This window comes from Vulpes lagopus, chromosome 23, assembly GCF_018345385.1.
Source record: "Vulpes lagopus strain Blue_001 chromosome 23, ASM1834538v1, whole genome shotgun sequence".
NCBI lineage: Eukaryota > Metazoa > Chordata > Mammalia > Carnivora > Canidae > Vulpes > Vulpes lagopus.
Window position 1 is genome coordinate 20,512,378 of NC_054846.1, and position 25,496 is coordinate 20,537,873.

At 35.5% G+C, this 25,496-nt stretch overlaps 1 protein-coding gene across 8 annotated transcripts in view; it reads left to right on the forward strand.

Annotated features, from left to right (window-relative positions):
• The window catches only part of ANAPC10 (anaphase promoting complex subunit 10), a 208,693-nt gene that overhangs the window by 34,150 nt on the left and 149,047 nt on the right, over nt 1–25,496 (forward strand). The window contains exons 5-6 of one of the 8 annotated variants that reach the window (XR_005985142.1): nt 23,271–23,795; nt 25,364–25,414. The exons of 6 other annotated variants lie outside the window; for them this stretch is intronic. The gene's annotated coding sequence lies outside the window, so the exon portion shown is untranslated. Of the gene's footprint in view, nt 1–23,270; nt 23,796–25,363; nt 25,415–25,496 lie in introns of those variants that run through there. One more of the 8 variants, XR_005985146.1, reaches the window with a different exon arrangement.

Below are 25,496 nucleotides of genomic sequence, written 5' to 3' on the forward strand. Positions count from 1 at the left end.
ATGTACTTTCCAGGCTTGAATAAATTCACAAATTGATCAGTTCTTCATTTTCTTTGTAAGTTTCCTCATTTACTTCCTCAAGTACTCTAAAATGTACTTTTTTCATTCATATCATTTTAGATTCTTTTTATTACCATAATTATATTGAATCTTTTGCCAGCCCTTCTTTTAGTCATGTATCTGATACATTTAATCAGTATTTAGTGCTTTAAAGACTTGAGATGCTACCTTTTTACTTTGTTAAACATTTTGTATTTACACAAGATTGGGTTACTCATATTGAGCAGCCTTTTGGGAGCAGAGCTGGCTTGTTTTGGTTTAAAATTAAAGGTTTGTCCTTTAATCTCTCAGGGATTATGAATTATGTGACACACTGAAAATCAGATCTTGATCCAAAATGTGTGGCATATATTTGAAACGTCCACTAGATGTCACCATTGTCCTTTAATTCCTGGTCTCAGTCTAGTTGTTAGACCTTAAGTAGTCTTAGTTGTAACCCGTTTTTCTCAGAGTATATATATTCAAATATCTTTGATGCATTTGGGGAAATTTACATCTTCATACATGATTTCTAGGCTTATGTATTAAATATGTACTTTGTATTCTGTTGTAAATTGGACAAACTTGAAATGGTATTTGGACCATTGCAGAATACTTTAATCTGGTTTTTGCTTCTGTTATATCACTTAAGTACTGAAACATTAGCCACATTGAATAAGACCTCTTTTAGGTAGTCTCTTAATTTTATTCCAAGTATGTTTATATTTCTGTGTAGTGACCACATAACCTCATGAGACCAGTAATACTAAACGTTACCAGGTGATAATGTAAGTTGTTTTCCTGAAAAACTTAATGAACATACTGCTTTTCTGCCACAGTTCTCACTAAGGAACCATAATTTTTGGATTTTGCTTTAAGATATTAGTGCCACCTTTGCAGCTCATGATATAAAGTATACTTTATCTTTTAATTATACATCTTTATATGTGATTTATTCTGTTTACCTTTTTTTCTAAGATAAGGAAATAATCTGATATTTTGTTTTTTAAGGGAAGATAAGTAGATCATGATTTTATTTGCTTAAATTACTACTCTATAGGATCTAAACTGTTATTTTTAAAAAATCTTTCTTCCAACTCAGATACTAAGACAAGTGATTAAAGTAGTGTTAACTTTTATGAGGTTTTTAGAGCCATCATTTCATTAGTTATAGGACTGATTTAACTGAGTGGAAAATCCAACTAAATCTTTTTATATTTTTCCATGGAGGCTTGCCCACGGGAGGGTGTAGTGTGTATTAGAGTGTTTAATGGGTTTTCTTTTTTTACTAGAAATTATGGATTTGTTTACCTGAAACATTCTAAAAACCTACTTTCTGGCATTTTATCATTGATTTAAAGTAGTAACTTTACAAAAATTTAGTTCAGGGCAGGAAAAGCTAATGGCTACCATATCAAAAAAATATTCTTTTTCTATCCTGTGTTTTCCTTCATTTCAGTTATAAAGCACACTGTTCTATCTTGATCTTTGTAACCTCTGTTGAAAAATCTCTATGGAGAGATCAGGCCTTCCCTTTACTCTTCCAGAATGCATATTTCAACCTCTATACCTGAGGAGGCACTTACAGTGGGAATGAAGTTTAGACTTTCTGCTTAATGATTACAAGATACTAACACTAGGTTTGGTCAAATAGAATGTTTTGACACCAAAGCTTCTCTTGAATAACTTCCTTGATAACATGAATTCATTTATGCCACTCATGCTACTTTTTTGTTTTTATGATTGTCTGCTCTACAGAAGTTGGGAACCAATAGCCTAAGAACATTTCATGAGATGTGTGTCATTTATTGCTTCCACAAGATTCCTTCTGTATAGAAGTGAGGATTTAGCATTTCAGAGTCTTTATGGCATTATTTTCTTAAAACACTTCATCACAAACTGTGTTACTTTTATGCAGAAAGTCATGTCTATCATGACATTGGAGGGTTATTCAAGAGAAGTTTTCAAATAAAGATATTTGCTTTAAAATTTTTTATTTATCCCGTTGGTTATTTATTTATTTATTTTTCAAGTAGGCTTCATACCTAATATAAGGCTTGAACTCAAAGCTGTGTGATTGAGAGTCATGAGGTCTACCAACTAAGTCAGCCAGGTGCTCTGCTTTTAAATTTTTTAAATCCTTTGCCTTTTAGCATTATGTTTTGGTTTAATGCTGTTTTTTCCCTTTGCCCTCAGAAGGAAAAATATGTGTGAAGGAAATGTTTTGTCATTTAGAAATCAGAGTAGTCTATCTTAGATTAACCATTTTAACATTGAAGAAAACATCTCCAGCTAAAATTCAAGGAAACTTAAAGTCCTTTTCAGTTTGTTAACTAGTTCTTTATCTTTTTAAAAGTTATTATAGATATTTTTGTACTTAAAAATGAAACTAAAGTGATTTATTAGATGTAGAATGACAGGTCTCAAAATTATTTCTATATAGTTCTGTAAAAAACAACTTGTTAACTGACGGTTAAGCAGACACTTTCAGCATATGTGAAAGTTGTCCTTTGATTCATTGTTAGCATTTTGCTTCTAAAATTTGTGACCGCAAAGGATAGAATATTAATGGAACACAAGATTGAACACTTAAGTGAATTTTAAGCTTTGTTTTTGTCTTCAAATAATAAAGCTGTTACCAAAAGATTTTTTTTTTTTAAGAGGAAGCTTGAAACAAATCATCAATGTTAAGAGAGCTGTAATGATATTTTTCTTTTCTTCCATCTGGGTGAGCCTTTAGGCTCTCTTCCTTATGTCTTGAATCAGTAGCATGGCTATGGGAGTCCACATTTGGTACTTTGACAAAAGTGGTTAAAAAGTCAGCTCTTCTATTAGCAGAACATTTACTATTATAATTTGAGTTCTGTTAATGTGTGTGGTAGTGTAAGAAGATGCAGACAAAGTCTTTAACTCTATCCATTGATCTTAAAATCTACTTATATTTACTTTCTAATGAGGGGTCTGTTTTAAACAACTTCATATAAAGTAGAATGATTTAGGCGGTACCTATAAACATAAATTGGTTTGATAGGACAGTGTTTAATTTATTGAGCCTTTGGAAAAAATGGTTTTTGCTGAATTTAGGTAGTTTAAAAGAAATTTTTTTAAATTTGAGAGAGAGCAAGTGAGTGTGAGAGAGAGAGAACAGGAGCAGTAGAGAGGATTAGAGGGAGAAGCAGACTCCCTGCTGAGCAGGGAACCCGATGTGGGCTTCCATCCCAGGTGGGGTCATGACCTGAGCTGAAGGCAGACTCTTAACTGGCTGAGCCACCCAGATGCCCCCAAAAGAAAATATTTTTTTAAATTAATTTTTATAACTGACCCTAGAACATCTTTGAAATGAGTGTGGAATATTTTGTTGCAATACATATAATTTTTAGGCCAGAAATTTTATCTTCTCTTATCCCTTTCTAAAAGTAATATATGCAATTTAAAAAAAGTTATTCATGATTACACATTACTTATTTCCAAAATGGAGTTGAGAGGACTATGCATTTGGGGTATATTTCCTTTTGAATCTAAAATGTTACACAGTGGAATATATGTATATTTTTAAAGATCTTATTTATTTTGATAGATAAAGAGCAAGCATGAGTGTGAAAGCAGGAGAGGGAGAGAAGGAGCGGGAAAGAGAGAATCTCAAGCTGATATCACACTGAGCCTGGGGCCCCACACAGGGCTCCCATCTTCCCACCCTGAGATCATGACCAGAACTGAAACTAAGAGTCAGACATGTAACTGATTGAGCCACTCAAGCTCCCCTTTATATATATTTTAAGAGAGTAATATTCTTTGTCTCTTGTTTTTTGTTGTTGTTGTTTGACCACAGACTGTAGAGGTATAATCTAGCATTCCCATTACAAGACAGATTCATGCTTTATTTAGTAGATGCTTATTTATGGCCTGCTAAGTGACAGGCCTTATATTAGGTACTGGGAATACAGTAAAGATAATCACTGTTTCTGCCCTTAAGCACTTCATAGTTTGGTGGAAAAGACAGGCAAATAAATAAAAGATTACAATAGCGTTTAGTACATACACATGGAGCTGTGGGAACACAATGGAATATTAGGAGCAATGGCTTAAAAAGTTTTTCTAAAGGAGGTGATGGTTCAACTGAATCTTAAGGATAAATATAAAACCTCAGGTGGGGATCAAGTGCAGGCATTTTAGAAGGGGCATGGTGTATAGAAAGGTATAGAAGCTGGTAAAGCATGGCATAATGGCAGAACTGCAAGTAATTTTCCTGGAAGTTGGGTAGGTATGGAGGAGTGGCAAGAAAGACTGAGGAAGTATGTATGCATTCTACACATTTATTGTGATGGTAATGGTAATATGGCCTCTGTACGTAAGGAGTTTACATTCATTCAGGGAATTGTTATAGTGAAGATACATAGGCCAAAATCAGATTGTGCTTAATGTTAGACTTCTAGGGAGTTTTAGACTTTAAATGAGGAGACATTGATAAAGTTTAATTTGGGGAATGCTGGGGCTGGAGCAACGGGAAGACAGGGTATGTAGTATCCAGGTGAAAATTATGAAGATTTAACCAAGGCAGTGGGAATTGGATTCAAAAGAAAGGGATGTTGTTGAAGTAGAATGAAAAGGGCTTGTGACTGATTGTTAGAGTATACTGGAAGTATGGGTGGGGGTTCAAGTAGGTAGAAGAGAGCATCTCACATTTGGCGCCTGTTTGATTGTTGCCATTAATCAGAAATGGAGTGCAGAGTTAAAGAACTCTGGGGTTGGAGAGAAAGGTTAAGCTAATGAGATTAGTTTTTGTCACTAATTTCCAGTATTTTTTTCAGACGGAGGGCTTTTTAGTGGGTAATTGAATTAGAACTCAAGGAAAGAAGTTTAGGTTAGAGGTGTAGTTTTGAGAATCATCAGTTAATAAATAGAAGCTTAGGTGTGAGTTCTGATTCATTCAGGGAGTGCATGTAGTAGGAAAGAAGAGTGTTGGGGCTGGAACTATGGAAATGCCAGTATTCAAGGGCTGCGAACAAAAAGATGATTCAATGCGAAAAAGCTGGAGGAGCTGCCAGCAACTAGAAGGAAATTGAGAGACAGACTGAGAATGGTCAGGAGTATCTAGTTAGATGAGGACTGAAGGCTTCCTGCCTAAGCCTATGTTTTAACAGGCAATTTATTTAATGCGATTCGGTACTAAGGCAGCTTCTGCAAATAGTTTAATCACTCTTTGGAATAATAGTTTCTGCAATTATAGATTGAGACCAATGAAATCATTTAATAGCAGGAATTCAGTTTTTCCTACTCTAGTATTTGAGCCACATAAGAAGATTCTGAAGGAGATTCTTGTTTTGTTTCATGATGTTTTGAATTGGAAGGTTTTATACTGCAGATGCATACTTAAACTTTGAAGTTGATGAGGTTTCTTTTAAGAGTATTGTGCTCCAGAGTGGCTTTTCTCAAGTGCTCTTTCATAGCAGTTAAGGAAGAATTGCACTGTTTCTTTTAGGCAGAGTGACAGTAGTAACAGCCGGAGGCAAAGAAAACAAAATTAAAAACCCTTTATTTAATTATATGGCAGGATACAATACAATAAAAATATGCACCTTAAAAAAATAAAGATCCTGCGGTTTCAGAGACATAGATTATCAACACCCTTTATTTTGGAAATAGTAGGGACTTAATAAAAAGTTGTCAAATAAGTATACCAGCAGTCGGTCACTATGCTTGCCCATGCTTGTATAGTTTGCTTCAAAAAAGATTCTGGACAGGTCTGGTTCCTTCTAAAAATTAAAAAAGTTTTTAAATTGCTATAGAAAACATAAAATTTACCATCTTGACATTTTTAAGTATATAGTTCAATAGTTAAGTGTATTTACATTGTTGAACAAAAGTTATCCAGAATTTTTTCATCTTGCGAAACTGAAAATCTATATCCATTGAACAATTCCTCCTCACCTTAGCCCCTAATAACTACCATTCTACTTTCTGGTCCTATGAATTTGGCTGCTTTAGATACCTCATGTAAGTGGGCTCATAGTATTTGTCTTTCTCTGACTAGTTTATTTCACTTAGCACAGTGTCATCAAGGTTCACCCAGGTTGTAGCATATGACAGGATATCTTCCCTTCCCTTCTTTCCCTTCCCTTCCCTTCCCTTCCCTTCCCTTCCCTTCCCTTCCCTTCCCTTCCCTTCCCTTCCCTTCCCTTCGGCTAAATAACATTCCACATTATGTTTATCTATCCACCTGTTGATCGACCTTCCACAGGAGGTATGAATAATGCTGCTATGAACATGAGTATGCAAACATAAATATCTCTTGGAGATCCTGCTTTCAGATCTTTTGGGTGTATACCCAGATGTGGGATTTCAGGATTATAAGATGGTTCTATTTTTAATTTTTTGTCTCTCTCAGCAATATGACTCACAGGAAAAGCAAGTTAGTAGCAAGACTTGATACAGAGAGGTAGTGCTATGAAGAGGGTGGGAGGGTGAAGGGCCATGTGCATTCTGAAGTTTTAAAGTTAGAAGAGCATAGACTATGAGATATGAGAGGAGGTAGGTTGGTGTAGAACGAATAGAGTAGGTGCAAGGACACAGATTGGTCAACAGAGAGAAAAAATAGAGTTGAAGGAATGGCTGGTGCTCCCAGTATTTTTCATTTGCTGATCTTTCTGGTACCTGGTTATTTACTTTATCCAGGGTTCCCATGGCTATCTAAACTTTTTGATAAGCTCCCTTTCCCTGTGGAAAAATTTTTTTTAAAGATTTTATTTATTCATAAGAGACACAGAGAGAAAGAGAGGCAGAGACACAGGCAGAGGGAGAAGCAGGCTCCATGCAGGAAGCCCGACGTGGGACTCGATCCCAGGTCTCCAGGATCACACCCTGGGCTGAAGGCAGGCGCCAAGCCGCTGAGCCACCCGGGCTGCCCTGTGGACTTGAATGCAACTTTCTTTATGCTTGGCAACTAAAAATGGCCCTAATTAGAACAGAAGGAACTGCAGCAAATTTTGCTGAAAAACTACCTGCTGAAAAATTTTATCATAGTTTTAAAATAGATTTTATTTGAGGTCAGCCCACTCAGGACCTTCATTTTTTTTCCTCAGCCTCTTATTTTATACATGGTGAATGAAGAATGAATGATCTCAAAGTTAGTGGCAAGTAGCAGATCTTTGATGGTATCAGTGCTGTGTTTGGAAGAGGAGAATCAGCACGTCACTTTTGATCTAGATTGGATTGACCATCATAGAACTGTATTTTGAGTCCTTAGTGCACTGTTACTTGTGTTTCTCATGTCTCCTGTTTATTCAGCACTCTCAACATGCATGTCCCTGTGCTAAGCAGTCACCACTTACTATTTCGTTCTGTCTCCAAAGTTCAAGTGGTGATCAGATGCTCTTTAGTACTCCTACATTCAGGTAAAGTTGAGACTTAGGTTACATGGACCTTTGGCTATGTGGTTCATTCTAAATGTTTTGAGAGTGTTAGAGCTGAAAGAAACTTTAGAGGTAATCAATTTCATCAAAAACTTAGAAACTGAGCAGTCAGGCAGGTGATATAACATGAAGATTCCATGCCTTTGTGCAAAGGAGGCAGCTTCTGTTCAGTTTCAGCTTTTATTACCACATGGGAAGGTAGGCCCAGTGATGTCAATCTTAAAATTTTTAACGAGAGAGTGGAAATCTTGATTTTAGTGTGAAATTTCCCAATTCTTAAAATACACTGGGCAAACAAGGTATGTCCTCAGGCTGGATGCGGCTAAGGGATCACCAGTGATCAACTTCTAATAAATTGCAGTCTCATTATTATTTTACAAATGAGACACAGAGGTGGGGTGAACTACCCAGTGTTACACAGCAAGTCAGTGGGATAGGTGGGAATCAACATGCAATACATATTCCTTCCATTTTTCCCCTTAAAATCACCTTATAAGTTACCATAATATTTCTTGAAATTAAAAAAAAAAAAAAACTGAAGTGTGGAGTTGAGGAAATGAGCTACTAACGGGGTAGATTAACTATAGATTTTTGAAATGTATTTAAAATTTATTTACTTCCTTGATATATTCTATGGAAAATTGATTGATACGGTAATGCTAATGCTTTTGGTATAAGCATTCACAAATATTTGCTTTTCTTTCTGTTGATTGCTTTTGCTTAATGATTAACGGGCTTTACATGGTGTACTTTGGAGCATAACATTTCTAAGGAAAGAAGAAAAAACATCTCCAAGGCTCTGAATAAAAGAGTGAGAATATTGGAGTGGAAACTGTGGGAATATGAGCCAATTGATTCTTCTCTGGCCATTTTACCTTCATAAGAGAGTTATGAAATATCATCACACTAGGGTTTGCATGTTTGAGGGTGGGGTGGGTAGTCTTTCCTCTTGTGTTTGCAATTACATTTGATGGTAGAAAACAGAAATAGTAGCTCGTCAATTTCAGCAACATTTTCAGAACAAATAGTCTATTTTGTAATTAGCTTAGAATGATAATTAGGTAATTGAATGGTCCATGGTTAGTCTTCATCTTTAGTGCTTAATTAAGTAGGACAGAGGCACTGGACAGAGGAGATCCTCAAGGAGCACTGATGAGAAAATATCTAGCTTCAGACTAAGTGGTACCATAACTTTAAGACAGTAGCAGGGAAATTGTCCAGATAATATGTTAGCTCCATTTTTATTGAGCCTGAAGTCTTTTATCTTGTTCCAAATTAATGTGGTGTTTACTAAATAGCTGTGTACATTTTTTTGTTACTTATTTTTGATAATGAAGAGTATAAGTTCTTGCTCTGGGGGTGCCTGGGTGACTCGGTTAGGAGTCTGGCTCTTGATTTCTTTTCAGGTCATGGTCTCGGGGTCATGAGACACTGCACTCATTGGGGAGTCTGCTTGAGATTCTCCCTCTTTCTTCCCCTCCTTATTGTGTATGCTCTCTTTCTCTCTCTTTCCAAATAGAGAACTCTATCTTAAAAAAATTAAGTTCTTGTTCTGGGACTTATATATTGGGTCATAGGTTCCCATTCTTTGCCACCAAATAAATAAAATCACATGGCAACAAGTACCTCAGGCTGAAAATACATAATATCAAGAGAATGAGAAGACAAGCTATAGACTGGGAGAAAATATTTGCAAAAGACACATCTGATAAAAGACTCTTATCCAAAATATACATGATACTTTTAAAATTCAACAATAAGAAAAACAATAAGCCAAAAACCTTAATGTACACTTACTTCCCCAAAGAAGATTTGCAGATGGCAAATAAGCATATGAAAATATGCTTCATATCATGTCTTCAGGGAAGTGCAAATTAAAATGAGGTACCACTACAAACCTATTAGAATGGCCAAAATCTGGAACACTTTACAGTGCCCAGTGCTGACAAGGATGGGAAGGAGCATGGGTCTTTCGTTCACTGTTGGTAAGAATACAGAAGGGTATAGCCACTTTGGAAGAGTTTGGTGGTTTCTTACATGACTCAACATACCAACCATATGACTTAGCAGTAGTGCTCCTTGGTACTCACTTAAAGGAGTTAAAAAGTTATATCCACATAGAATCCTGCACATGGATAGTTATAGAGCTTTATTAATTATTGCAAAAACTTGGAGGCAACCAGGATGTCCTTCAGTAAGTGAACAGATTAATAAATGTGGTACATCCAGAAGGGAATGTTTATTCAGTGCAAAAAAGAAATGATCTGTCAAGCTATGAAAAGACATGGAGGAGGAGACTTAAATGTATCTTACTAAATGAAAGAAACTAATCTGACTGAAAACGCTGTTTGTATAATTCCAACTATGTGGAATTATTTGTATAATTTCAACTATGTGACATTTTGCAAAAGGCAAAACTACGGAGACAACAGGAAGATTAGGGATTGCTAGAAGTTGGGGGTGGTGGAAGGGATGAAAGGGCAGAGCACAGAGGATTTTTAGGGCAGTGAAAATACTCTTTATGACACCATAATCATAGACACGTGTCATTCTACATTTGTCCAAACCCACAGACTGTGCAACACCAAGAGGAAACTGTAATGTTGATATAAAAGAGGCTCTGCATTTGGTGGTGGGAGGCAAGAGGTGTATGAGAAATCTTTGTACCTTCCTCTCAGTTTTACTGTGTATCAAACTGCTCTAAAAATTATTTTCCTTAGTATTTTAAATATAAAAATATATATAAATAAATAAATATATATATATATCTTCACTAAGATTACATTCTTGCTGCAAAGCAAATGAGATTTCATAATGATCAGTACCCCAGTATTTTTTTCCAGTATTTTTTTCTGTAGGAAAACATCTCCAGTTTTATAATAGAAATCAATAAAATCATGATAACAAACTTACAGCCAATTGCTACTAAAATGCAACTTCAGTATATTATATATCTGTTTTATCTCTATTTTGAAAGCAACTTTGAAAATACAGATTCTAATTCTGTAGAATGTTTAATGTTATTTTACTGTAATTAAATTAATTAATTAATTTTGTTTTTTTAAAGATTTTATTTATTTTTTCACAAGACACACACACGCACACACTCACGCACACAGAGGCAGAGACACAGGCAGAGGAAGATGTAGGTTCCATGTAGGGAGCCTGATGTGGGACTCCATCCCGGGACTCCAGGATCATGCCCTGGGCCAAAGGCAGGTACTAAACCACTGAGCTACCCAGGGATCCCCTAATTTATTTTATTTTAAGGATTTTTATTTATTTATTTGACCGAGTAAGAGAGAGTACAAGCAGGGGGAGTGGCAGGCAGAGGGAGAGGAAGGACCAGGCTCCCCACTGAGCAGGAAGCCCAAAGTGGGACTCCATCCTCAGATCCCGGGATCATGACCTGAGCCAAACGCAGACACTTAACTGACTGAGCCACCCAGGTGCCCCTTTTACTCAATTTTAAAAGAAGAATCCCTGTGAACATAATCTTATATTCTTTAATTAACTGAATTTCAGTTTTGTATGAGTTAATCTAAGTATTCATATTCAGTAAATTCCTCTGAAGTTGAGCAAAAGTTACTCCGATTATTTAGTAGTAGAGTGTTTAGAGTGTGTTTTTGCTTTTTCTCTTATTTAATTGTAGTGAATCTAGCCAATCAATGTATATTGTTCCCATAGTGTATCTTTTTTTATAAAGCCATATACAATAATAACTGTGGCCTTTGACTAACTCCTCTAATTGCAGTTTCTTTGAGATTCATGAGAAAAATGAACAGCCCTCTTAAAAAATAATGCATCTGTTTTCATTATCCACTAAGTATTATACTCATTTTAGATATAATTGCTAAAGCATCAGAACTTAATTTGAAAGCTCTATTTTCCTATGTTTTATGAATTACAGTTAAGAGGTGTTAACACACAGAACTTGCGTAAGCAGTGACTGTATTACCAGTAGTCTTAAAAGCTTATTCTTAGATCTTCAGGCTGTTCTTCCAGGAGTTGAATTTCCTATTTTCTTTCCTTTCTCTCTCTCTTTTATTTAATTGGGAGCTGCTTGGAAGACATGCATGTGCTTAAGCTATTACAAATATTATATTTTGGCTACATTATTTTGTAAAATTGCTTTTATAGAAGTTCTCTTTAGTGGTATTCCATAGGCCTATATTGAGACACAGAGGAAATTGTAAAATTTATTATTGTAATTCTGTTAGGAATATTGTTGAGGATGTAGTCCACTATATCACAAAGTGGCATTTTAGTACAGATCCAGAGTAAAAATTTCATTCAGATCTGAATTCAGGAAAGAGTGTTTTGTTTGTATTTTAATAAACACACACATACACACACACACAGGTTCCTTTGCTCAAGACCTTTCAGCTTAGGGACTTTGGTAGATATGAAAAACCTATTGCTGTGAAGGAGCAGTGGTTGGGGGCAGAAGTATGGCAACTCTGTTAGTCACTAATAGATGGTATTAGCAGTTGCTTCTGTAGTTAAAAATTTGCACGTGATTAAATGGACTTAATGATAGCTCTTTGGAAACAAATCTGTTTATAAGTAGAAGAACCTCTGTACTATGTTAGAACCAATAATGATACTCACTTTGCTTTGCCAGGAACTGTGGAGCCGAATTTGTGACATACTTAATAATTGTGTATATATTTTTGTGCACTAATCTTATCTTCTGCCATCTGTTTAGTAATTTCATGGAATAGTTCTTTTTCTTTTTAGTTTTCATTTAAGTTCCAGTTAGGGGTGCCTGGATGGCTCAGTCAGTTAAGCATCTTTTCTGCCTTTGACCCAGGTCGTGATCCCAGGATCTTGGGATGGAGCTCCATGTTGGGCTCCCAGCTCAACGGGGAGCTTGCTTCTCCCTCTCCTCCCTGCCTGTGCTCTCTGTTGCTATCTCTGTCTCTCTCTCTCAAATAAATAAATAAATAAAATCTTTTTTAAAAATGCATTCCAATGAACATATAGCATTATATTAGTTTCAGGTATACAATGTAGTGATACCATACTTCATACAGTACCTGGTGCTCATCACAGCAAGTGCCTTCCTTAGTCCCCATCACCTATTTAGCCCATGCCCCCATCCCCCCTCCTCTGTTTTCTATAGTTAAGAGTCTGTTTCTTTGCCCCTCTTTCTTTTTGTTTTTTCCCTTTGCTCATTTGTTTTGTTTCTTAAATTACACATATGAGTGAAATCATGGTATGTCTTTTTCTGATAGACTGATTTCATTTAGCATAATACTGTCTAGTTTCATCCATGGCAATTACAAATAGCAAAATTTCATTCTTTTTTATGGCTAATATTCTATTGTGTGTGTGGTATATTCTATATACCACATCGTTTTTATCCATTCATCAGTCGGTGGATACTTGGGCTTGTTTCCATAATTTGGCCTTTGTAGATAATGCTGCTATAAAATATCAGAGTGCATGTATACCTTTGAATTAGTATTTTTGTATTCCTTGGAGAAATGTCTAATAGTGTGATTGCTGGATCATAGGGTAGTTCTATTTTTAACCTTTTTTTTCTTTCTGTCGAATAATACCGTTTTTCATTTTTTTTTAAGTTTTTATATAAATTTCAGTTAGTTAACATACTGTGTGATATTAGTTTCAGGAGTACATTTTAGTGATTCAGCACTTCCATACAACACCTGGTGCTCATCCCATATTTTTAACTTTTTGAGGAACCTCCATACTGTTTTCCAGAGTGGCTGTACCAATTTGCATTCTCACCAACAGTACAAGAAGGTTCCCCTCTCTCCACATCCTCGCCAACACCTGTTGTTTCTTGCATTGCTGATTTTAGTATAGCATATTTCTTATCAGCTACCACAAGTCTTTGATGGCTTCTACCAGCACAGGGATAGTATCTGTCTTGATGAAACCTCATGCCTAAATAGTTAGCACATGTGTGTTCAGTTATATTTGTGCAATTTTTTTTTGTCTATGCAGTGGCCCTTGAATTTACTTTAAAGATAGTGGAGGAGCATTTGTTTTAGCTTTACTTTAGAGAAAGGTCCAAAGCAGATTACTTTTTAAACTGAATCTATCCTAGCAACCCCACTGTCTGGTATAAGCATGTGATCTTAGAGATAATGATTCAAGGGAATGTAATTTACTAGAGAGAATCCAGGAGACTCATAACTTACCTCTTATCATGGCCCAAATGTGATGAGCCTCAGGTTAAGTATGATAAGGAAGGTGCTTCAGGGAATGAGAACAAACTTAGGAATGGAAAGAAATCTCTGTCTTCACACATCTAAGTATTTTGGGTAGCTGCTTCACATTTAAGAGAATGAAAGGATAAAAAATGAAAATTATTCTCAGGTAGTTTGTAAAATCTAGTTGTTAAGTCTTCATTTTATCTGTTTAAATATTTTACTATTTCTCTGAGGAAAATTAGTGAAAGGCACTGAGAGGTTTTCCGTGCTTTAAAATACTTATTTTGTATGACAAGTTGCCTTGTGTTGAGAGAGAAATGGAATTAAAATTTGAAAATTTTCTATTGACTATAATCAGGATTATCAGTGGCATGGAATCATCATGACTCACTGAACTCCATTTAACCTGAATTTGTAGTCCTCTGAAACTTGCTGCTATTCCCCCAGAGTCCTGTTGTACTCAACATTGAACTCAGAGTTCTCTTAACCTTGGCTTACAGGGGCAGAAACCCAGTCTGTTTCATAATCTGCAATCTGGGTTTTAAATAATGTATTCAAAATGGGACAGAAGGAAGAGACCTAAGCCAGAGGAAGGAACATGTTTCTCGATTGTCTCTGCCACATGCTGCTTTAATCACAGGTTTTATAGTCAGATCAGAGTTGCAGTCTTGGTACTATTACTTCTTTATTTTGTGATATAGGGCAGTTTCTCTGTTCTTTCTGAGCCTTTGTTTACTTTAAAAAATGATAATCATAATACCTGTTTTGTTTGGGTGGTTGTGTAGATGAAATGAGATTAAGCTGTGTAAAAACATCTGTAATGTACCAAACATAGGTTTCTCAGTCAATATAAATTTATATCTTTCCATATGTCTTTTTTCTTTAGTTTTGTAATGCCTGATTGCTCTATCTCTACTCTTTCATGACTGCAGAAGGTTGGAAAGTGGTAGATAAGGGTGTTCTCTTTAATAAGGAATGTTCTAGTAATAGAGAGTAGAGAGGTTATCTTGGATTCAGTTCCTTACTGCCAGATCTAAGTGTGAAGGTTTTTATTTTTAATTAATGTTGATATTTTGCATTTTAATATCAATTGTTTGGCATAGCTTATATCCCATACAAATTTTCTATTTTTTGTTTTTTATTCTAATGAAATTTCCCTTGGCAGTGGATTTAAATATTACAGATTCAATTCTTTGAAACTGCAGCATCAGTGACATTAGTATAAGGTGGCTTTTAAAAGGGAATACTTAATTTAGCAATTGTAATTTTTCTGATATGATCCAGTTAATAGCATATGATCTGTTGGATCACATAGTGATCCATTGTGTCAATATATTAGATCTTTCTTTACTAATTAAGGCGGTAGCTTACTAACTTGGATACATCTTTTGATTTTGTATTCTGTTACTGAAATTTTTTGTGCTTATGGAATTTATTTTTGATTCCTTTAGAATGTAAGGAAAGCTGACAATATTGATGATTCTGAATTCTATTTCTCAGCCCTCCTACTTTCTTTGCAGAATATATTCTTTTAAACCAACACAATATTGATAGTAAAAAGCATATAGAGTAGGGGGATAAATGGACATTTAAAAAATGTCATTTATACACATCTGAACTGTCATTATTTTTAGTAAAGCCAGTATTTTCATAAAAGCTCTGTTTATCCTAATTGCTACAAATACTTTTACAGATATTTCCACTAAGCAGTGAATGAAGCGCTGAGAGTCACTTCTAGCCACTCTGAAGGCTTCCATTGCAGGGAAGCTGGGAGTAATTGAGTTTTGGGAATGCACACAGGCTTGCTCCTGTTAATAGGCGTTTGCTGTTAGGGCAGTTTGCCCTAATGATTGAACAAATTGTTTGAAATTGGTAAAGCAAAAACAGAGGTAATCACAATAGACTTATTAGATTAGATAGTTTTTAAAAACAGTACTATAGGAAAAAGTTATTCCACTTAATTTAAAAATCTTTCTTTGCAAAGAAATTTGATACCTTGATAACTGCAGGATTAAGGCAGCTTTTTACTTCTCTGTAGCCTGGCATAACAAACAATACTTTTGGTTTAGAAATCAGGATTATTAGGTATGACAGTTTGGATTACTTTGTGTGTGTGTATGTGAGCAAGTAGTTGTACAGGCCTGTGTGTGGAAGATCACATGTACATTCATATACGTGAGAGTGCTTTTGGGTTGACAGTGATATGAAAAAAATGAATGTTGTTTTACTCTTAATAAAACTTTAGTGTTGATACTACTGTGTGGTTATCAAAATGCCCTTATTCATTCATTCATTCATTCATCTCTTGCTAGTTGTTGCAGAGTAATAATTGAATATCATTCTTCTGTACAGTGATTTTGAAGCTTTGGCAGTATAAGTGACCCTGGGAGGTGACTGGGTATTATCTCATAGTTTTTAGGCTGAGTAATGTTGAAAGACACAGTTTGGCAAACTATTCAGATCTGGGTTTACATCTCTTATTTTTGCCACTTATTAGCTGTGTGAAACTTGGGAACATATTTAACTCCTCTGAAACCTTAGGTTCCTCATACACAGAATAGGGTTAATAGTGCCTTTTTCATTGGATTCCTAAGATGATTAAGATCAAGTTTGCATATTGCCTGTCACATAAGGAAACACATAGTGCAAACTCTCCTTCCTTTTGTGTTTTTAAAAATTAAATATACTTGACAACTTAAAGACTTTTGAATATTTGAAGTACAATACAAACTAATTTCCACCTAACTTCTGGGACCAGTAGTGCTTTTTGCACTTTGGGGAAAGCTTGATAAGAGCACTGGGTATCGCACATTAAAGGATTCTCCAATTCTTTATTTACTTGTATAAACCATAAGCAAATGTAGGTGTGATAGCTGATGGGTTATGAACGGTCCCACTTGAATAATCCACCAAGTTATCACGCAGAAAGACCAAGAAGAGTTCATAGGACTAATTGACCTTGTCAGTATAACAGGAACACTTACAAATAAAATTCTCTTTGCCAACAACATTGCAAATGAAAACCACAGAAGAAACTGTTATGTCCTGTAACTGTCCTGGAATGCTATGTATGATTCAGTTACCAGACTGTGGCTGGAGGTGGATCATGGTGGGCAGGAATTGGAGGGAGGGAAATGTAAAGGATAGGAGGGAGAATTTCAGAGGGAAATAAATCAGGCAAAATGTTAGAGGACACACACAGTTTTAGAAATTTTAGCCATCTTGAATCTCTACCAAGTAGTGTCATTGAATCTCTGTAAAAATAGTGTCTTAAGTTTTTAAAAAATTTTTCACCCTTCCTGATATGTAGATCAATCCTTTTTGTACAGATTTGATAGTCATTATTGCAGTGGGCTTTTTTCTGAAAGGTAAGAACACCTCTTTGACAAAGCACAGTGCTGTTCTGAGGATGAAGTGTGTTTGTCATCCTGCAGTCTTGCTTCGTTTATGTTTTACCAATATAAGACAAGTATTGTCAGGGCACCATTATATCCTTGACTCTAAAATGGGTTTTTGTTTTTGTTTGTTTGTTTTTTGGTATAGGTTTGGATTTGTGCCAGAGTGGGGGAAGGGAGGAATGTTAGGTGACTTAGAATGACACTCATTCTGTGACAAATTTTGACAGTTTGTTTCTCTTGTTTTTGGTAATGATGAAAATCATGTATTTTGATAAAGAACCCTCAAAGCAGTAGATCAGTTTTTCTAAAAGCAAATGTTTTCAAATGCTCTAAGAAACTTAGTGAACCAATGTCAAGACTTGGTCTTTAAAGGAAAAATAAAAAGAACGTTAGCACAAAATGCATTTTAGGTAAATAGGTCCCCAGAATAAGCAATGAGAAATTGTGCAGCAGATAACAGCTTTCATGGTAATACTGTATAGGGTGATAATATTCCCGTTGAATTTTCTTTTTTGAAAAGGCATCTTTTACATTGTAAGGAAAAGACAGTCAGATTGTTAAATGGACTTCAAAAATAGTAATAAAAAAAGATTTATAGTGGAAAGAATTGATGGTATATTTCACCTAGAGTAAGAAACAATGTGTAATAAGGGATTTTGTGGTTTCACAGCTCAGTGCATGTGTTTGAAAGCTGTTCTCTCAGCAACGTGGGTGGCAGGTTATGCTACCATATAATGTATTGTAGTTGGCTCTCCACACTTGTCAGGGTTAGTGTTCAACCATTCGGAAAATTTTCCCATTGTTCTATCATGTGAACCAAGACTAGTGTTGAATTCCCAATAACTTACAGAAAAAAGGTTTAATTAGAAAGTTTGAAATTTGATTACATCTTTTTGTTTCAATACAGTACTATATGTTTTAGTATTTTATCTTTGGCTGCAGTTACTTTTCAGTCAAAAAGATACCAAAATCAAAACTTCATCTTTTTCTTTTTTTAAATAGGTTTTACAGAAATTTGTATACTGAATCTTGCTCTTTTTTCTGTATTAACACTCTATTTCCATCTTAAGCATTTTGCTTTAGATGGACCATGGCTCTTGGCAGCTAGTGCATTTTTAGCAAATAATACTGTTTCTAGTAAGAGTTGCAGAGAGAGAGAAAAAAAAAACTTAGTGTGAGGTCCTTGTAAACTGAACCTTTGGAACATTACTTTATTTCTTTTATCCCCCTTTTGTGCTTCTTCTCTATTTGTGTAATGGTTATAAATTATATCCTTTGAAAAGAAGAATTAAAAACATTTTGTTTTGTTATTTTTGTAATTGATTTTTTCTTTACCTGTTATTTTAAAGATACACAGAGAAATAAGCAATTATAGTATTGAAATTCCATTGTGCCAGCACCTCCAGAGCATAATCCAAAAAAAACAGAAAACCGCCTGCTGGGTTGTCTGCAGTATGCTTGTGTGAACATCAGTGTCTGCTGTTCACACATCATTTTTTTTTTTACCAAAAGTTCCTCTTGGAATAAAGACTCTGTGTTTTCTGAGTGTAGTGAAACATTTGTTGGTCCTTATATTTTAAATTTGTGAGGATTTCTGTTTATAGAAGAAATAAAGATGTATATTACATGATTGTCACTGGCACATCAAGAAATAGAGAAAAGCTTTGTATGTCTGTGTACAACAAAATAATGAAAAGCTTTAAGTGAAATAACTATTGAAGGTGAGAAGTAATGAGCTTTTGATATAACGAAGGATTAATTTAAATATTGACTTTTGCCTTTTAAAATCTATTTTATTTATAAAGTTGAAGTGTATCTTGGCTAGATGAATATGAAAATATCGTAAATTTGTTCTGTATTCCACTTGAAATTCAGATACTTAAATATGGTGGCTTTTTGACAATATTAGTAAAATTTTTCAAATAACCCTGCATAATTACTCTAATCAAGAAATGTATTAGAAAGTGCATTTATGGATCCTTAGATTGATTTTTTTCATATCTAATCATATTCACTCATTTTTATTCTTATTATGTAGCTGGGTATCAGAAAGACAGCAAACTTGGAAAATGTGGTCCAGTGTATTCACAGTTTCTGCCTTTCATTCAGATTCATAAAACATCGAAAAGAAGAAGCATTTACCAGATAATAGGGAACTTCAGGCTTAAATTTGGTTAAATGGAAGTCAATGTCCACAATATCCCATAAGGTTTCTTTGAATCATTCAACATCATTTGTTTTTTCTTTGAAACTTTCTGTGTAGAGGTTAATAAGAGTAAATATACACACATCTTTGCTGATCCTGGGTTTTTACCCATTTCAGCTATTTTTCATCAAGAGATAATTTCAGGTTTGTTTGCCTCTGAATTCCATTCTGAATTTCTTGACCAATTAAAATGTACATTTACATTTCATAATAATTGCATTAAACTTTAAATTATCATTTCTTCTGATTATTGGGATGAGATTACTGACTACCTGGGACCAGTTAGTACATTTAGTCACTAAGTCCAGTAGACCATGATGCTACTAATCTCTCAAATGTTCTACTCAATTTGTTTATCAGTTGTCTCAACCTTGTCAGTCCTGTCGATGGAAGAGATTGTCATCTATACAAGATGTATCTCACATATGCTTCCTGGAAAAGGAAGTAAAAACACCAAGTCCTTAACATACTAGTTTTCTAAGGGCCTAAGACTCCTGAGTCTCCTGATTGCCACGAAGCCTAATTGCTCACAAGGCAACCTGGCACACTGCCATATCCCCACTGAGCTGTTTGTTGGTGCTTGTGAATAGAACAAAAATGTCTTTGCTTTTTTTACTCAGTTGCCACTGATTGCAGTTTTAGGAAACAAGTTAACATTTTTCTTAAAATTATAATAATTCTCATCAAGATGAAGTCAAACCTCATAGTGTCTAAGCAATAAGTTGTATAGTTAGTTCAAGAGCATTTAAAATCTGTATAAAATAAAATTCATTATTTCATACTCCAAAATATTCATTTTGTATAATTCCACCTGAACTATTCTAGACAGCTGTTCTAGATTTGGATAAACACCTTTGAAAATAGATTATGAGGTGAATTTTTTGAGGTTTTTTTTTTTTTTTTTGATACTTTTATTTATAAACAAAATCTGTTATGTATGTGAATTATGGGACCAAGGGAAATCACAGGTCTGGCAAACATGGTATGTGTATGGGCAAACTACTTCAGCTGTTTTGAAACCGGTTATTGAAAATACTACAGATGTTTGCATTTTAATTTTTAATATAACTGGAGGTGTGTCATGGGTTTTGACCTCTGCCCAGACCTGTAACAAGAATTTCATTTGTTCCTGTTGTCATGCTTTACTTCCAGGTACCATAACTAACAGGAAACAATGAGTATTGTGGGACTTTCACAGAGCTGCAGTACTTTTATTTTCTCCCCAAATTCCCTTCAGAGTTCCACATCTCTTTGAAGCATATATATAGTATTATAGCTTTTTGAATTGTCAATATTTATTCACTTGTACTCAGAATATATTCTCATTTTATTTTTATTCCAGACAGATGTATTTTTTTAAAGATTTTTTATTTATTTGAGAGAGAGAGAGGGCGAGCGCACAAGTGAGCACTAGCAGAGGGAAGAAACAGAAGGAGAGGGAGAAGCAGACTCCCCGCTAAGCAGGCAGTCTGATGCAGGGCTCCATCCCAGGACCCTGGGATCATGACCTGAGCCAAAGGCAGATGCTTAACTGACTGAGCCACCCTGGCGCCCCCTCACAGACATTTTAAGACTCCTTTATTACTTTGATGTTCACAGTTTTGGCAGCAAAATTACTTTCAAATCTTGGCTTCATCCTTCATCAGCTAGGTGACACTCAGCAAACTATATAACCTCTCAGTGGACTTCAGGTTCCTCAGCTATAAATTAGGGATGTGGTGTTTGGATGATTAAAACAAATGTATGTTAAGTGCCTAACACATAGTAGCTCAATAAATGGTAGTTAAAAGGCACAAAGCCTTGAAAACTGGTAATGTTTTTATAGGTTGTAAAAGCATCCACAACTATGCTTTTCCATTTTATCTTTTGAAATTGGGTTTAACTACATATATCTATTGGGTATACATTTATGTCTTTGAGTTGATAAAGATTCAAGATCATAGCTTTCAAGTCATCTGCTGGGGGTTGAGTTCCTGCTCTGCCACTCAACTGTGAACCTTGGAAATTAGCTTTCTTTTTGCTTAAGATTTCTTATATCTAAAATGATGATGAAAATATTGTACATCATAGGGCTGTTGCAAGGCTGGAATAAATCAGTAATGTAAAACTCTTAATGCCTGGCAAAGGTAAGTGATCCAAATATGTTAGTTGGATCCCCCAAAAGAAAAACCATAAAGCAGTAAAACTTGGAGTCAGCCCTAGTTAATTAGTATCTCTTTCATCTGCTCCTAAAGACTTTGTATTACCTTTCTTTCCAGTCTCTGCAGAGCTCCACATCTCCTTATGTTTAGGATTATATGTAGCAGTTAGAATTCTGCTTTTTGTTCATTCTTGTCATAGAATTGTGATAGCCTTATAGTAAAAATTTTAGATGTCTCTTAATCAAAAACAGCTGTTGAGTTTGTCACCTGCTTCTTATAGGTCTTGCCCTAGTTAGCTTTTTAACAGTCCTTTTGAAGGCAGCTTGATTGTGAAAAGACCTTTTAAAGGATTCATTGCTTTATTGAATGTTCTTTTTAAAAAGTATTTGCATCTCCATGTATCCTTCTTCTTCAAATGGATTTTGTACATAAGCAGTTATTTTCTTAGTGGTTAAATGATTGATACAAAAGCATTTTATAGTGATTCTTTGGAATCTCAAACTCCTGATTCTCCCATTGTTTTCCAGTGTTTTATGACCCAGTGGTAGGTCATCAAAGAGCCTGTTGCCTTAGATATATTACTGACGTGTGTGTGAATGCTATTTCTAACCTTTCCTTGTTTCAGGTATTTACTATTAAGATTTATGGTGCTAGAATGACAGTGTACTTTTTAATTTACTTAAAAATTACTCGTGCATGTGAAAAGTCCCAATTTGTATATATTTGCATGAGGTTTTCGCAGATTTGCAGTACAATTTCTGTTTCATTTTTGTTCTGGGATAAAAGATAATTTACCATCTAAATGAAATATACATTCAAATGTTTTAAAGCTCATTTAACAGCATATTATAGTTCACTTCGACTATCAAGGACTAGTGAATTTATCAAGCTAAACTTTATGGCATGAGAAGTTCTACAAATGTACACTGGAGTTTAGTTGTTTACTTTGTGCTTTCTTGTCCCCAGAGTTTATAAAATACTCATACAGTTTATATGTGTATATAATCTATTTAAGGTAAGAAATAGAACTTTATGAGCATCCCAGAAGCTGGGGGTATACCCTCTTTTCTTCCCTACCACAATGTTTTCTCTACTCTTTAGAAGTAACCACTATCCTAACTTTTTATGGTAATTTCTTAGCTTTCTTTATAGTTTTACCACCTGTGTATGCATTCCTAAGCAATTAGTGCCTGTTTTTGACCTCTAAGCGGCTTAGACTTGGTATTGTCAGATTTTGCCTTCTCTTTTTTTGTTTCTGCCAACTTGATAAGTTTTAGTCTTTAATTTTCAATTATACTAACTTTGATTTTTTTAAGCTTACCTTTTAAAGTTTAATTTTTCAGCTTAAGTGTATTTTTACTAGAGTGAAACATGTACATAGGTTAAAAGTCTAGAAGGACTGTGATAGCATTTATAGCAATAGCACACCTATCTCCCTATTGCACATTCCTATCCCACTCCTTAGGAGCAATCCTTTTCCTTTAGTCTTTTCTCTTGTATTTGCTTTAATATTTCTAAATAATATATGTACACAGATTTCTGTAATGGATATGTGCAACTCTACATGTATGGGTACCTATCTATATTTAAAGACATGATCTAATGTCTTAACTGAAGCATTGGGATTTAGTCATATAATCCCATTTCTTCTCTCTCTCACAGACTCCCCTTCTCTTCATCTTCCTAGTGTGACTTTTCATGGCATTTGTTGAAATTTGCACATTTTCATTATTATGACCACATAAGTGTTGTTCATGCTTGGTTCATGTCATGTCCTATTCTTAAATTTCCTTTTTAGGTATAGTTTTATTTTTATGGAATTACTGGTTGCCTCATTTTTTCCTTAATGTTTAAAATGTTATCAGTTATCAATATATCCCTAAATTCTCTTACAGAACAGACCTATAAAACACCTTTTGAAAGAGTTACGTGGACTTTTTCAGTTCCACCTGTTTTTCTTGAAGATATCCCTTCTGGACCTCCACCTCAGCCAGCATTGTCAGCATGGCAGTAGAAATTCAGTTAGAGAAGCAGAGCATGTGTATGTGTGTGCATGTAGCATATACACACGTGTATGTACATATATGCGTGTATGGAAATGATGGGTGGTGGTCTGTAATGTGGGTTTGATATAGCGATTTTATGTTACACAAATAGGAAGTGATTAAATTCTAAGGCTGTTGCTTTCATGTCTGATGCTGGAGCTTGAAATTCAGAGAGCAGGAAGTCAAAAGTGAACACAATTATGAAGTGGTGGAAAGCAAAGATAAGCTGGAACCCATGAGCACAAACTAGATGAAGTGGAATCCACATCAGTTCTCACTGCTTCCAACCTTGTGATGTGAGCGTTCTGCAGAAGCTGATGCCCTTCATCATGGAGTAAATGCAACTGTCCCAGGAGTCAGAACTGCAGGAGGAAGGTAGAGCAGTTGCATGCCTGACTGCTGCCCCATGACAGCAAGCCAAACCAGCAGATAGTGATACCATGTGTGATCTACAAAAGCACCTACCTCAATTTGAGTGTAAAACCCAAAATATGACTGCTGCTTCACTTTGGCTTTCCAAATAGTGCATGAAAATATCTCGTGTCTCATGTAACCAGAAACATGTGAGGAAGAGAATCCTGGGAAATGTAGTTTAGGCTAGCTACAGTGGCACATTACAATAAGCCATCACAGATGGCCATGAGAATGTTCCTTTCAGATCTCTGACTGTGGGGAGTAACTGACTGATGGCCCCAGCTGCTGCTTTCTGAAATCCATCACTGCATTTCTGCTGAGGCCATGCCTCCCACAGTCTGTCTCCAGCCAGTGACTGAGACACCAGGGGTATAAAAGCAGCTCATTCCTGGGGACTCTGGAGTCCTCTGACAGGCTGCCAACGGCTCACGGAGTCCCCGATGGCCATGCTGAATTTTCCCTAGAACTGCCTTGTAGTCAAACACGAGTCCACCCAACCTTCCAACCGTCTTTCCTTCCCTGTCTCCTTCCCTGGGGGTTAGACCTGCATTGTTGTCTGATAGCTCTTCTAGCCTTCCTCCCCATGTTCTCTCACAGATGTTCTGCCTAATAAATTTCTGGTATTTCTAATTTCTAATTGCTATGCATGCCTTGGTGTCTGTTTCTCAGAGGACCCACTCTGAAAGCTATTTTCTTAAGATGTCTCTTCAACATCATCCTGGGAATTTCCTTCACCTTCTCTTTTGGTAGATCCCTTGTTTCCTGGATCCCAGGTCTTCATCTTTTTGATTTACTTCCTTTTTTGGTAGAATGCATCCTCCACATGGGAGGTAAAATTGTTGAAACCTTGCATGACTGAAAAGTTTGTTTTAATCTCACCCTCGAGGGATGATTTGGCTGGGTATAGAATTCTAGTTTGAAAATAATTTTTCATCAGACTTTTAAGCACATTCTCCATTGCCTCATAGTTTTCAGTGTAAAAGTTCAGAAATACAACACCACTTTTGATTCCTGATGCTTTGCATGTGATTAGTTGTTCTCTATAGGAGCTTTTTTAATCTCCTTACCCTTGATATTCAGAAATTTCGTGCTGCTATGCCATGCTTGTGTGTGTGTGTGTGTGTGTGTGTGTGTGTGTGTGTGTGTGTGTTTCCTTCATTGTGCTGGATGCTCTGTGGAGCCCATCATTGAGGAAGCACCTGTTCTCCTTCTGGGAGGTGCTCTTATGTTCTTTCATATTTTTCCTCTCTGTTTTCTCTGTTCTTTATGAGTTCACATTTGTTAGCTATGACACCTCCTGCATTGAGCCACTGATTCTCTATATCTTCTGTTTTCCTTGTCTCCCAAGCAGATCATTAAAATTTTTAAAAATATTTGCTCCCATATATATAACCATAGATATCCATGACAGTATACATCCAGGATAATTGATCCATTTTAAATGATATATAATTAATATTTGTCATCTCTTTAGAATATTTTCAGAGCCAGCTCCTGTACGATGTAAATTTGTTTTTGTATTATTGCAGGTTATATGGCTAAAATATAAATGAGAGGCCATTCAGAATATGGCTGAAGAGGTAAGCAGGGACCAGATCACACAGGGCCTGATCAACTGTGTTAAGGATTGTGAATTTATTCTTACCGAATTAACCTAATGAA